Consider the following 11,859-nt stretch of genomic DNA (forward strand, 5'->3'; position numbering starts at 1 on the left):
CAAGGCCCCATTTGAAAAAAGGACTTCCTAAAGACAGGGGCCATTGTTATCACAAAGTGCTTAGAACTGCAAGAGAACAAAAGATAGTCTGATGTGCATAGCAAGGTACGGGTGGCCCAAGGCAGGCTGCAGCACCGATAGAGGTGAGAACCTGACTCAGAATTCCCTGTTCACTCTCACACTCTCAGCTCTGGGCTCTAGAGAGGCAGCCAATCTCTCTGAGACAGTTTCCTAATCTGTAATATGGAGATGAGATCTTAGCACTAAGGGTCAGAAGGAATAAATAAGATTGCATACAGTTGGGGACTCCTAATAGCCCCAGAGTAGCTGTTCATTTTCTACCTGCCCCGCTCCCAGGCATAGAAACGGAGGCAGTCTAGTTGGCACAGACTAGGAAAGGACTGGGTCTAGAACAGAGAGAGACAAGGGGCACGGGTTAGCTTTAGTTGTGAGCTGCTAGGTGGATGTAGGTGTAGGTACTTCTTTGGGTCCAGGTGATGTCTCAAAGCAGAGTAGAAATCCACAGGGATTTGGCTGGGCACGCCGTCACTATTGCCATCCGTCTTAGGCAGTCAGTGGTCAGTGTTCTATTGCTGTGAAGAGACGCTGTGACCAAGACAACTCTTTTTTTTTTTTTTTTTATGAGACAGGGTTTGTCTGTGTAGTCCTAGCTGTCCTGAAACTCACTTTGTAGACCAGGCTGGCCTCGAACTCAGAAATCCGCCTGCCTCCAAGACAACTCTTAAAAAAAAGAAACAGTTGGGAGGGCTGGTGAGATGGCTCAGCAGTTAAGAGCACCACTGCTCTTCTGAAGGTCGTGAGTTCAAATCCCAGCAACCACATGGTGGCTCACAACCATCTATAACGAAATCTGATGCCCTCTTCTGGAGTGTCTGAAGACAGCTACAGTGTACTTACATAGAATAAATAAATAATTTTTTTTAAAGGAAACAGTTACTTGGTTACAGTTTCTGAGGTTTAGTTCATGATCATTATGGTGGGAAGTATGGCGGTACACAGTCAGAAGGGGGCTAGAGAAATAGCTGAGAGCTCCATCCTGATCCGCTGGCCAAGAGAGAGACTCTAGGCTTGATGTGGGCTTTGGAAACCTCAAAGCCTATCCCCATGACAACAATCCCTCCAGCAACCAACAAGACCACACCTCCTAATCCTTTCTAATAGTTCCCCTCCCTGATGACCAAGCATTAAAAATCTCTGAGCATATGGGGACCATTTCATTCAAACTACGTCACTACCACCACCACCATCATTATCATCAGCACTTTTTTTCCCACTGGATGGATTGATACCTTTCCCTGTCAAATACATAACCCCCAAAGTGATCTTTAAAACTATAAATTAGGAAAAAAAAAAAAAAAAGAAAGAAAGAAAACTATAAATTAGGGGGGTATAGGGGACTTTGGGGATAGCATTTAAAATGTAAATGAAGTAAATACCTAATAAAAATTGGAAAAAAAAAAAGAATGTACCTAAAAAAAAAAGAAAAAAAAAACTATAAATTAAGCTGGGAAGTAGTGGCGCACGCCTTTAATCCCAGCACTTGGGAGGCAGAGGCAGTCAGATTTCTGAGTTCAAGGACAGCCTGGTCTACAGAGTGAGTTCCAGGACAGCCAGGGCTATACAGAGAAACCCTGTCTTGAAAAACAAAAACAAAACAAAACAACCTATAAATTAATCCCTGTCACACCTTTGTGTGTTCTTTTGAAAGACTTCCTGTTACAGAAAAATGAAACCCACACAATCTGGCTTCTGCCAGCTTACCTGACCCTGTTTCTGTTTCCCCTTGTCCTGACTGGCTTTCTTCCTGAAACTCCAAATTCCATTTTCCTATTGCTTTCCTCTTAGATCTCCCTGGGGTGGGCGCCTTCTCAGGACCAACACAAACATCACCCCCAAGGGCTTGCTCTCCCTGGCCCTATTCCAAACCCATCCTGTCTGGCTTTCTCCATCACCGTCCAAAGTCAGGAGTGAGTCTGTGGACTTTGGGGCGTGGGGGTGGGGGTGGGGTAAATATATTCTCTATGTCAGAAGGAACTTTACCTGTGTGCCCCCAGATAATAAAAGAGCCTAAGAAATATTTCATGGGGGTGCCAAGGGGGAACACCTGAGATTTTATTGGGACCAAGAAAGGCCCATGTTATGAGAAGAATGTGGGTCTTGGAGACAAAAGGAGCAGGTGGCTGTGGGCACCCATGACCTGCAAGCCCAGGTAGGGCAGAGCTTTTTGACTTTAGCTTTCCTTATTGATACAGTAGACATTGCTACCATGTGACTTTCATGAGAGTGTGGAAAGAATGAGAGGATTATATGAAAGAACAAATGGGTGTGGAATATACTCTGGCTTCAACCTATGTCCATGTGCTTATCCAAAGAGGGAGAGGAACAGCTTCAGGTTGCAGGCCGTGAAGCTCTTCTTCATACCTTTAATCAGCGCTGTCATACTTTCCACTTACGATTGGAAGCTGGCCACTGGCAGGCACTCTGATAGGATGGTGGCAGGGTGGGGGACACAGAAACTACAGTCTGAGGCCGGGCTACTAATGGGGTTCTAGGATCCACAGGGAAAGAGGAGGTTTGGTTTTGTTTTTCAGATTTATTTATTTCATATGTACCAACATTTTGCCTGAATGTATATCTGTTTACCATGTGCATGCCTGGTGGCCATGGAGGCCAGAAGAAGACACTAGGTCCCCTGGGACTGGTGTTACAGTTATTAGCCACCATGTGGATTTTGCAAACTGAGCTGCCGTCCTCTGCAGGAACAGCCAATGCTTTTAACTGTTAAACCATCTCCCCCAGTCCTAGTTTTTTACATTACTAAGTGGTTAAAAAGAAAATCGAAGGAGGATGGGGCTGGGTGTGTAGCTCACTGATCCTTGCCTTTCCAGGACAAGGCCCTTGGTTCCATCTGCAGCATTTAGGGGAAAAATTACTTTGGGGGACACATGAAACTTAAACTTCCATGACTATTGGTAACATTTCATTAGATTCAATATCACCTTCACTGATATCTATGGCATCTTTTGTGCTATAAGCAGAGGCAAGAAACTGTGAAGACTATGGACCCTAAGATCTCTGTTGTCTGGAAAGAGTCAAGAGCCTGTCTAGGGGGTCTGTGAGGTAGTAATGAAGGGCAGGGGGTCTGTGAGGTAGTAATGAAGGGCAGGGTGGCCCCAGGGGACCAGTCCCTTTCAAGGGCTCTGCTGCAGGCTGTGTGAAAGGCACACACCTTTAATCCCAGCACTCAGGAGGCAGAGGCCAGCAGATCTCAGAGTTCAAGGCTAGTCTGATCTATAGATTGAGTTCCAGGATGGTCAGGCGGTCAAGGCTACCCAGAGAAACTCTGTCTGGAAAAAGCAAAAAGTAAAAGAATAAGGAAGAGGAGATGGAAGAAGAAGGCAGAGGAGGAGGAGGTAGAAGAAGAGGTGAAGAGAAGGAGGAGGAAGAAAAGGAGGAAGAGGAAGAGGAGGAGGAGGAGGAAGAGGAGGAGGAGGAGCAGCAGCATCTTCTTCCTGGACCTTTAGGAAGGAGCTCCATAGTGATACCTGAGAGAGACCTGTCTGTTGCTGTCTGCCTCATTCTCCCGGCTCTGGTAGATAGAGTGCAGCAGTCAAAGTGGCTCCACTTCTTTGAGACATCAACTCTTTAAGACAAAGGTGACCTACCCCAGGGAGTTACCCTGTGTGCCCTCTGTCCTGCTAGAGACTATCCCACCCACATCCGCTCTGCAGCCTGTGTGGGAGACAGCCTGCAAGAGCAAGTTGAATTATTCTTAGAGAGGACAGGAGAAATGGTGGCTTCAGGGAGGTGGGAAGTCCGCTCCTAATAACAGGCCTCTCTCTCCTCTCTCTCTCTCTCTCTCTCTCTCTCTCTCTCTCTGGGGAATATATAATAATCCTTGTGTGACAGAGACGCCAGGCCTGAGGGAGACCAGGACATAGAGGGACGCTGCTATGGGCCTTGTCCAGGCAGAGGGTGGCACATACTCACAGCCACGGTGGGAAGGGACATAAATTAAAATGCAAAATGTATTCAACAGCTCCAGCCTGGCCTAAGCCAAAGAACAGGGTGTGAGAGCAGGGAGAGGCTAGCTGCCCTGCAGGGAAGGACACAGGGCAGTCACACACCCTCTGGACGCCTCCCTCTTCCTCTCTGATCTTCCACCATGCCTGAGGAATCTAGAGCACAAGGCTGGAATGTCCACAGTGCTGCTTCCTCTAGGGAAAAACAAAAAACAAAACAAAAAAAAGTCCCTTTCCTAAAGGCCCTGGGGAAATACACACACACACACACACACACACACACACACACACACACACATATAAAATGATCCTAACTTTGGGGTGCCTTCCTTAGAGAAGGACCTAGTTTGAAGAGAAGAGGGCAAGGCTGGGCTCCTGCACCAGAGGCTCCGTGGCCCAGGCAAGCCACTCACTGCCCCTCTAGGTTTACACTTCCGCCCCATAATAACACCTGTCTCTCAAGGTCATTGTAAGAACCAAATGACAGGTTGCACACAAAAACCACTTTGAAAACCAGGAAGCCCAGGCAGGAACACTCACTAAAGGAGCTACAATCTTCCTGCTCACACTGTCTGGGTAAACAAAGGAGACCATGCTCATCATGCTGGGAGCATGACTCAGGCCCCATCAGCTTACAGAAAAAGCAGAGTATTTCCCCAATAGGAAGGGCTTCTGTCCCCAAGGTTGGGGACAGGCCATCTAGGGTTGTACTGGCACATGCCATGTCTGTGCAGGCTCACACGTGGGGCTCTTCATCTCTCATTATTCCCCCCCCCCCCGGGGGGTGGTATGCCTATATCTCTGATAGGGCCCGGGCTTCCTGTTTAAGCCCAGAGGCCGTTAAGAATAAGGGTGGGTTTGGCGTCTGCCAGCCTACTGCTCTGCCTCCCAGGGTTGGGTAGAATAGAAGGAGTAACTACATGCGCTACAGTTGGCATCTCTCTCATCCTTGATGCTTGAGAAGGTTGTGAAAGTTTTAGAAATGCCCATGTGACTCAGGGGAGCCCAGTGCCAGGGAAGCACTGAGAGTTCCAGCCAGAGCTGCCATTCTGTCCACGTGGCCCTTAGCAAGTCACTTGCTCTCCAGTGTGGGGGAGAGGGGAGGTTCTCATCCTATAAAGCAGAAGGGACACCCTCTGCTCACCTTTCACAGCTGTGAGGAGACCCATGGCACGGGCCGACAGAGATACCAAGCACACACGCAACCATGGCAGGCAATGAGGACATAGGCAGGCCAAGGCACGGAGCTGTGGGCGATGGGGCAGGGACAGGAAAGTGGGATTCCTGCAGAGTGCTCCATCCTGTACCCCAGTGCGCTCTGGCCCTTTAGCCTGTGGGACAAAGACGGTCACTGAATCCTACGGAAGAATCCATCTATTCAGTAAAGTCGGGCCCCTAGCACATGATAGGGGTTATAGACAAGCCAGCTCAAGTAAGTCCTGACTTTTTGCTCTGGTCTTCATGCCCCACCAGGTCTGTAGAGGACCTGTATTGGATATGGGCATGAGATTGAGCTGGGGTAGGAGGAGAAAAGCCAGCTGGAAGAAGAGAGGAGGAAGGTGAAGGAACGCTGCCCCTCCTCTGAGCCAGTGTCTGTGTGCTGTGTGTCCTCGCCGCTCCTGGTGAAGCCCGTACATCTAAGACGGCTGATGGGGTCTCACCTGCTGCTCTGGAATCTGTCTTCCCATGTTTCACTGAACTAAGATAACTATCCTTGCTCCCTTTTCTTGCCCGGGAGCCCTCAGGCTTCTACACTACCACTTCTAGAGCCCCATGTCCCTGCCCAGATACCTGGATCAGGCTGCCCCTCCTTCCCAGAGGCCAGATAAGCTGTGTGCCTCCTGCGGCTGGAGGCTCCTTCAGAACCTGGTTATTAATGACTTGCTCCCTTGTTATCTTGAACATTGCATCAGCACCGTGAGAATCACTTTATAGCCACTTAAGTTGGTATCAGCCCCGCTGGCTTCCTCAGACACAGACACACAAGGGACCAGCTGCGGCAGGGAGTACAACCAGAGCCATTCCAGTGGCTGGCCTTGCTCACCAGCTCCTGGTCCTTGCTACATCCCAACTCTCAGCATCCTCAGACCCTTAAGAAGGAGCCAGTCCATCTCACCTGCCTGCTACCCTTGGGTTACCTTGCACTGGATTCAGGGTCAGTAGACCTCACAGGAACAAGGTTAGATTTTATAGCTTGCTGAGACACCATAGGACTCGCACCTTTCCTTCTGTGGTTCCAGTGCTTTTCTGGTTTTCAGCAGACCGGTTGAGCAAACACTGTGGGAGCACTGACAATACAGAAGGCTTACTTCTCTCCGTGCTCTGCACTGTGAGCCCAGGGCTTCTCCTTGTACCCTCCTGCCCCTTGCTTGACCCCCTCTGCTCTTCCTACTCCATCGACTGGAGTCATAGAAAACAACCAAACCAAATCCCTCTGTGATCCTCAGCTGGTGTGAGCTCTGTCTGGGCCTGCTGCTGCTGTCACATGGCTAGGTCATCTGAGCTAGTCTCCACACTGCAGGACAGGTCACTCAAGGCCTCAAGGCTCTAACTCTCCTCAGCTCTATCATCTTAGTCAAGTTGCCTGTCCTCAATTTTCCCAACTGTCAAAGTGGCCCCTACCCCACCTCAGACATAGCTGTGAGAACCAACTCCAGGTGAAGCCTGGCACAGGACCAAGTGGTCACCATTCCCCCCCCCCCCACAGCATCCTAGAAGCCCCAGTGCCTCTCTACTCTGCCCACTTCCCTGACTGGCCCCCTGAGCCAGGAGTATCTTTACATCTAGGCTTGATGCAAAGCCTGCAGAGTTTATGACTGGGGATACATGGCTGAGTCGCCTCTAGACACCACTTTCAGCCTCCTGGGGCTGACTGTGGTCTCCGTGGGGCAGAAACTACTCTGGTCATTTTCCACCTCATCAAGGCACCAAATTTAGGAGTCCATACCAAAGACAGAATGGGTACACCTGCTCTGAGCCCAGGTATGTTCCACTTGTTAAAAGTATCCTTCATCTGACCCTTGCAGGAGAGTGAGTGGCCTAACCCTATGCCCAGTGTGGCTTTCACTTGTTGTTTAAATAAATGTTAGTGGGGCAAGAAATGGCGACTGTGATGTCTATTGAGCTGTGATACCACAGCCCTCATTTGCTTCACTGTAGTAGTCTCCTGGTGGCAGAGGCTCACTGGTGAAGGATTTCCATTTCCACAGGGAAGTGGAATTACTAGGGCTCTGTGATCTCTTGAATGGGGTAGTTAGCCCCGGAGGCAATTTGAGCTGCCTCATCCGATCTCAGTGTTCGAGTGCTCACAAAGACACAGTATCTCCCCTGGCATTGAGGTTTGCTGCTGCAGTCACACAGCTTGGTGAGCGACTGACACTGGAACACTGGGGACCTATAGGGAGGATGGGATTCCCTTACCTCCGTGAGGAAGGAGACAGCTTTATTTTTATGCATTGATCTCACAGGCCTGACTTGAACACCTTGACCAGGTGTCTAACGAATCCCAGTGTAGCCTCTTACTTAAGCTCCTACAAGAAGAGGCACCATGGGCGGGCTGTTCATGTGGTAGCTGTGAAGCAAGAGAATGGGGAGTGGGGAGAGGGAAGGAGAGAGAGAGAGAGAGAGAGAGAGAGAGAGAGAGAGAGAGAGTGTTCATCCACCTTTTCCATCCCCTGATACCCCAACGCCTCAATGCCCCACCTTGCTTAAGGTTACTTGAAATCATTTGGGCCTTGCCTGCAGGTGAACTTCCTCTCCCTCCCTCTAGACCTCTTCAAAAATTTTGTTCTGGTTGGCACCCCATGACTCTGGTTTTAGTTTGCCCTCTGAAGCTGTTTCTAGACACCGACTTTGGACTTTGTCCACAAAAAAGCCATGAGCTTTCCGCAGCAGGAACGGACTCCGTATCTGAGCACCATCCCGTTTGCTCGCTCTGTTTGCCCTTCCCTATACACTCTGCCCCTGCTTGCTGAAACTACAGCTGGGGAGACACCAAAGATTCCCCTTGGTCAGGTCAGAGAAGGAGAGTCCAACAGCCTCAACCAGGAGGCAAAAGACAGGTTCCTCATTGAAGGGTTCCAGAACATTCTCCAAGGGGAGCTTTCTCCAGGCCTGCTGTTGTAACCCGAGTTATGTGGTGAAGACCTCATTTGTCAACAGCTGTAAGGCCCTCTGGCCTGTGACAGCCATCAGGGTGCGGCACGGTGACCCCCAAGACCCAGAGGCACGAGCATCCCTGAGCTGAGCTGGAGAGGGAAGCGGAGCCATCTGGTTCTGTCAGTGCTTTCGATTTCTTCTTCTCTTACTCTCATAACGTTCTGAAGCTTGGCATGCTGGGAAGCTCAGGGATGGGAGGCCTGGTCCAGCTGGCTGCCCTGCAACCTCCCTGGTTGCTCTTCATTTACTCTCTCCAAAGTGCTTCTCCTGGATTCTTCGGCTCACCATGGAGCCCCTGTCAGGGACTATTGCTCACCCTGGCCATCTGTCCGGCTTCTGGTCTCCCTACCTCTAGCCCTTTGGAGACAGGTGGCAGAGGCAGCCACAGTGCTGGCTACTCAATTCTCTTTTTCTTCCTCCTTCCTTCATTTCATTTTATTTTCGCTATTTATAAATAACATATATTGGACCAACAAGATGGCTTTTGGGTAAAGGCATTTAATACCATGCTTAATGCTGAGTTGATCCCTAGAACCACCGTGATAGAAGGAGAGAACCAACAACTGCAAGTTTACACACATGAGCGAGAGCATACACAAACACACACACACACACACAGACACACACACAAAACAAACAAGCAAATAAATGAATACATACATGCTTATTAAGATGGGCTTGGAGGAAAAGAGCGTCTCAAGTTCAAGGCTAGCCTGAGCAATACAGTAAGTTTTTGTTTCAAAAAACAAAACAAAAACAAAAAACAAACAAAACTCAACACACCCACATGCAATAAATAAACATTAAAACAAAACAAAAACTCCAGGCATGGCAGTGCATGACTGTAATCCCAGAGCTGGTAGGCAAAGAGACAGGAGGCTCCTGGGGCTCGTCAATTGATGAACTCCAGATTCAGTGAGGCTGGTCTCAAAAGAGTAAGGTAAGAAAGACAGTCAGCCTCTGGTTTCCTGATGAATGTGGTTAATGTATCCCACCACAGGAACACACACACAAAAACATGAGCACCCACAACACACACTTACAATTTTTTTTTCCTTTTTTGAGACAGAATTTCTCTATGTAGCCCTAAGTGTCCTAGAATATGCTATGTAAATCAACCTGGCCTTGAACTCACAAGGATCTACCTGCCTTTGCTAGGATTAAAGCCATGCACCGCCAGGTCCAGTTACTTAAGAGCAAAACAACTTAGAGAAACTGAAAAGTCCCTGTTGTCCCTGCCAAACACACACACACACACACACACACACACACACACACCAAACACCACCAACAAAAAATAATTCTCCTGAACAAACATAAAACAAAACCCAATATTCACCTTTTTTGCTACATCTTTTTAAAAAAATAATTTCCTATGAAAATATAACTTTAAAATCATTTTTTAAACATTGAATTCTAGATCACAAAGATAACACTGAATTTCTGTCCACTGGACCTGTTTCCCACAGCAAAATGACCAAAACTGAGAAATTAATACTGGGGTGCTATTACTTAAACAGGATCTTATTCTGAGTGCCCTTTCCACTGGCGCCCCTTTCCATTTCAAGGTCCAATCCTGTTAGGTGAGTAAATGACAGATCTCTATCTTGTGCATGCTATTTTGTAACCACCTCTTCTCACTTGACAACACATCACAAACATTTTCCCAATCACAGTTATCCAGTCCCCTTCCCCCCCCCCCCNCCCCTTGGCTCAGATGGAACTCAGGACTATGCTAAACACATCTGTCACTGACCTATACCTCTGCTCCTTCGTGTTTTGAGATAAGATCTTGCTATTGTAGCCCAGGCTAGCTCAAATGCAGGCTCCTCTTGCTTTTGCCTCTGGAATGCTGTGATTACAGGCACCCACTACTACTATCATTGCTATTGGTAGCAGAACATTTCATTGTGGGGACTTGCCATAATCTGTAGAACCAGGGGCTTGTTATTCTACACGTTGTTTCTAGCCTTTTACTACTATGAAGAATGATGAGATGAACTTATCTTGCATGCTTCTGACACACACATCTCTGGCTATTTTGTCGTAAGAAAACTCCCAAGAACCCATTCTTTCTTCCAATTCTTGAGCATGGGTTTGACTCTGTTACAGGTCTTTCTGATTCAAGAGACTGCTCTCTGTCCCCCTCCTCCCCCCCAGGCAGGCAGGAAAAGCAGCAAAGAACATGAAGTGGCCATAGTCTTTGGATCATCCAGTTGGGGAGAAGAGAGAACATCAAAGGAACTATAGGTCCTTCCTGTCTTCTCAGCCTTCTCAGCAAACCCACCACTCTCAGCTGGGTATCTCATCTTCCTAGAAAGGAGGCTGCTTCTTCTGAGCCCAAGGATAATGGGGAGAAGATGGGGAGGGGGTGGGGCAGAAGCTGCTAATGCATTTTGCCAGCATCTTTGGTTTCTCCAATATCCAGCCAGACTATTAGCAGTTCCCCAAGGATGGCCTTCCTCCTCACATCATCCCCCATTTCCTATAAATGGGAAGTGGCTAGGGAGTAGGGTTTTAGTATGTGTGTGCACATGTGAGCAATGGGGGAGGGAGAAGACAGGAAGGAAAGGGGTCATGATGGTTTTCCTATAGCTGACTTAGTGGAGAATTGAGAAGTTATTCACACAGGCCCCAGCGTGGTGGCGAGGGACACAGGTGTGATGAATTCCTCTGAGCTCTGAAGTTACAATCACAGACAGATGACAGACTCCTTGTTTCTGCAGGAGACTGTGACTGGGGACTTGGGAGAAAGGAATTAAACTGAAAAATTACCTTGGTTTTTGTCTGGATTGTCCTAAGCATTTAGAACAGTTCCTGGCACACTGGTTAACTGGTATCAATTTGACTGGAGCCTACAGAAGGGGAAGGGATTTTAGAACAGGCCCCAGCACTAAATGCTTGGGAAGAAAGTACCTTTGTTAGGAACAGCATTTCAGGCAATTGTTCAGGTAGCAGGTTTCTAGGGAATGGTCTTGGATCTCTGGAGCCCTTCCCCCTCGTCACTGTGTCTTGTCACCCAGTAGAATACATACAGTCTTTTAGAAAGGAATGAGGAAAGGACAACCAAGAGGACACTCAGCCCTCTGAGGTGGGACAACACTCTTGCTCCCACTGCTCTCTCACAGCCTGGAAAATACCACTGTCCACTCTCTAGGCTCTGTAATTTTCCACCTGACCTGGCATTCCACATGACTTCTGCCCCTTTTTCCTGGGGCAAAGGGGACACTGGCTCCCTTGGAGTCACCAGAACTCCACCCTGGGTTCTCTACTGGCTACGGATAAGTATGTTAAAAATGTTGGAAAGCCAGGATCCCAGTTAGAGATGGATGTCCATGTGCTCCCAAGGAGGCTATGCCCAGAAGGTTTTCAAGTTTAATGTAATGATTCTGGATATGACTCTTAACATTTTGTTCTTTGTTTCCTCCTGTACATATACGCTCTCTTCCCCACTACCCCATTTCTTGCTTTCCCTTTGACATCTCTCATTTTCTTCTGTCCTACCTGGGGGTGCCTTTGGGGAGCAGCTAACTAGCTGTCTCTAACAGAACCCAGAAGATAGGAAGGACTTGCCCCCACGGTGCACATGGTTAACACTGGGCTAACACTGCAATCCAGCACCACAGTGGCCAGTTCCCATCTAAAGCCATCCAGGTCC

This window comes from Mus pahari, chromosome 5 (assembly GCF_900095145.1).
Source record: "Mus pahari chromosome 5, PAHARI_EIJ_v1.1, whole genome shotgun sequence".
In the NCBI taxonomy this organism is placed as follows: domain Eukaryota; kingdom Metazoa; phylum Chordata; class Mammalia; order Rodentia; family Muridae; genus Mus; species Mus pahari.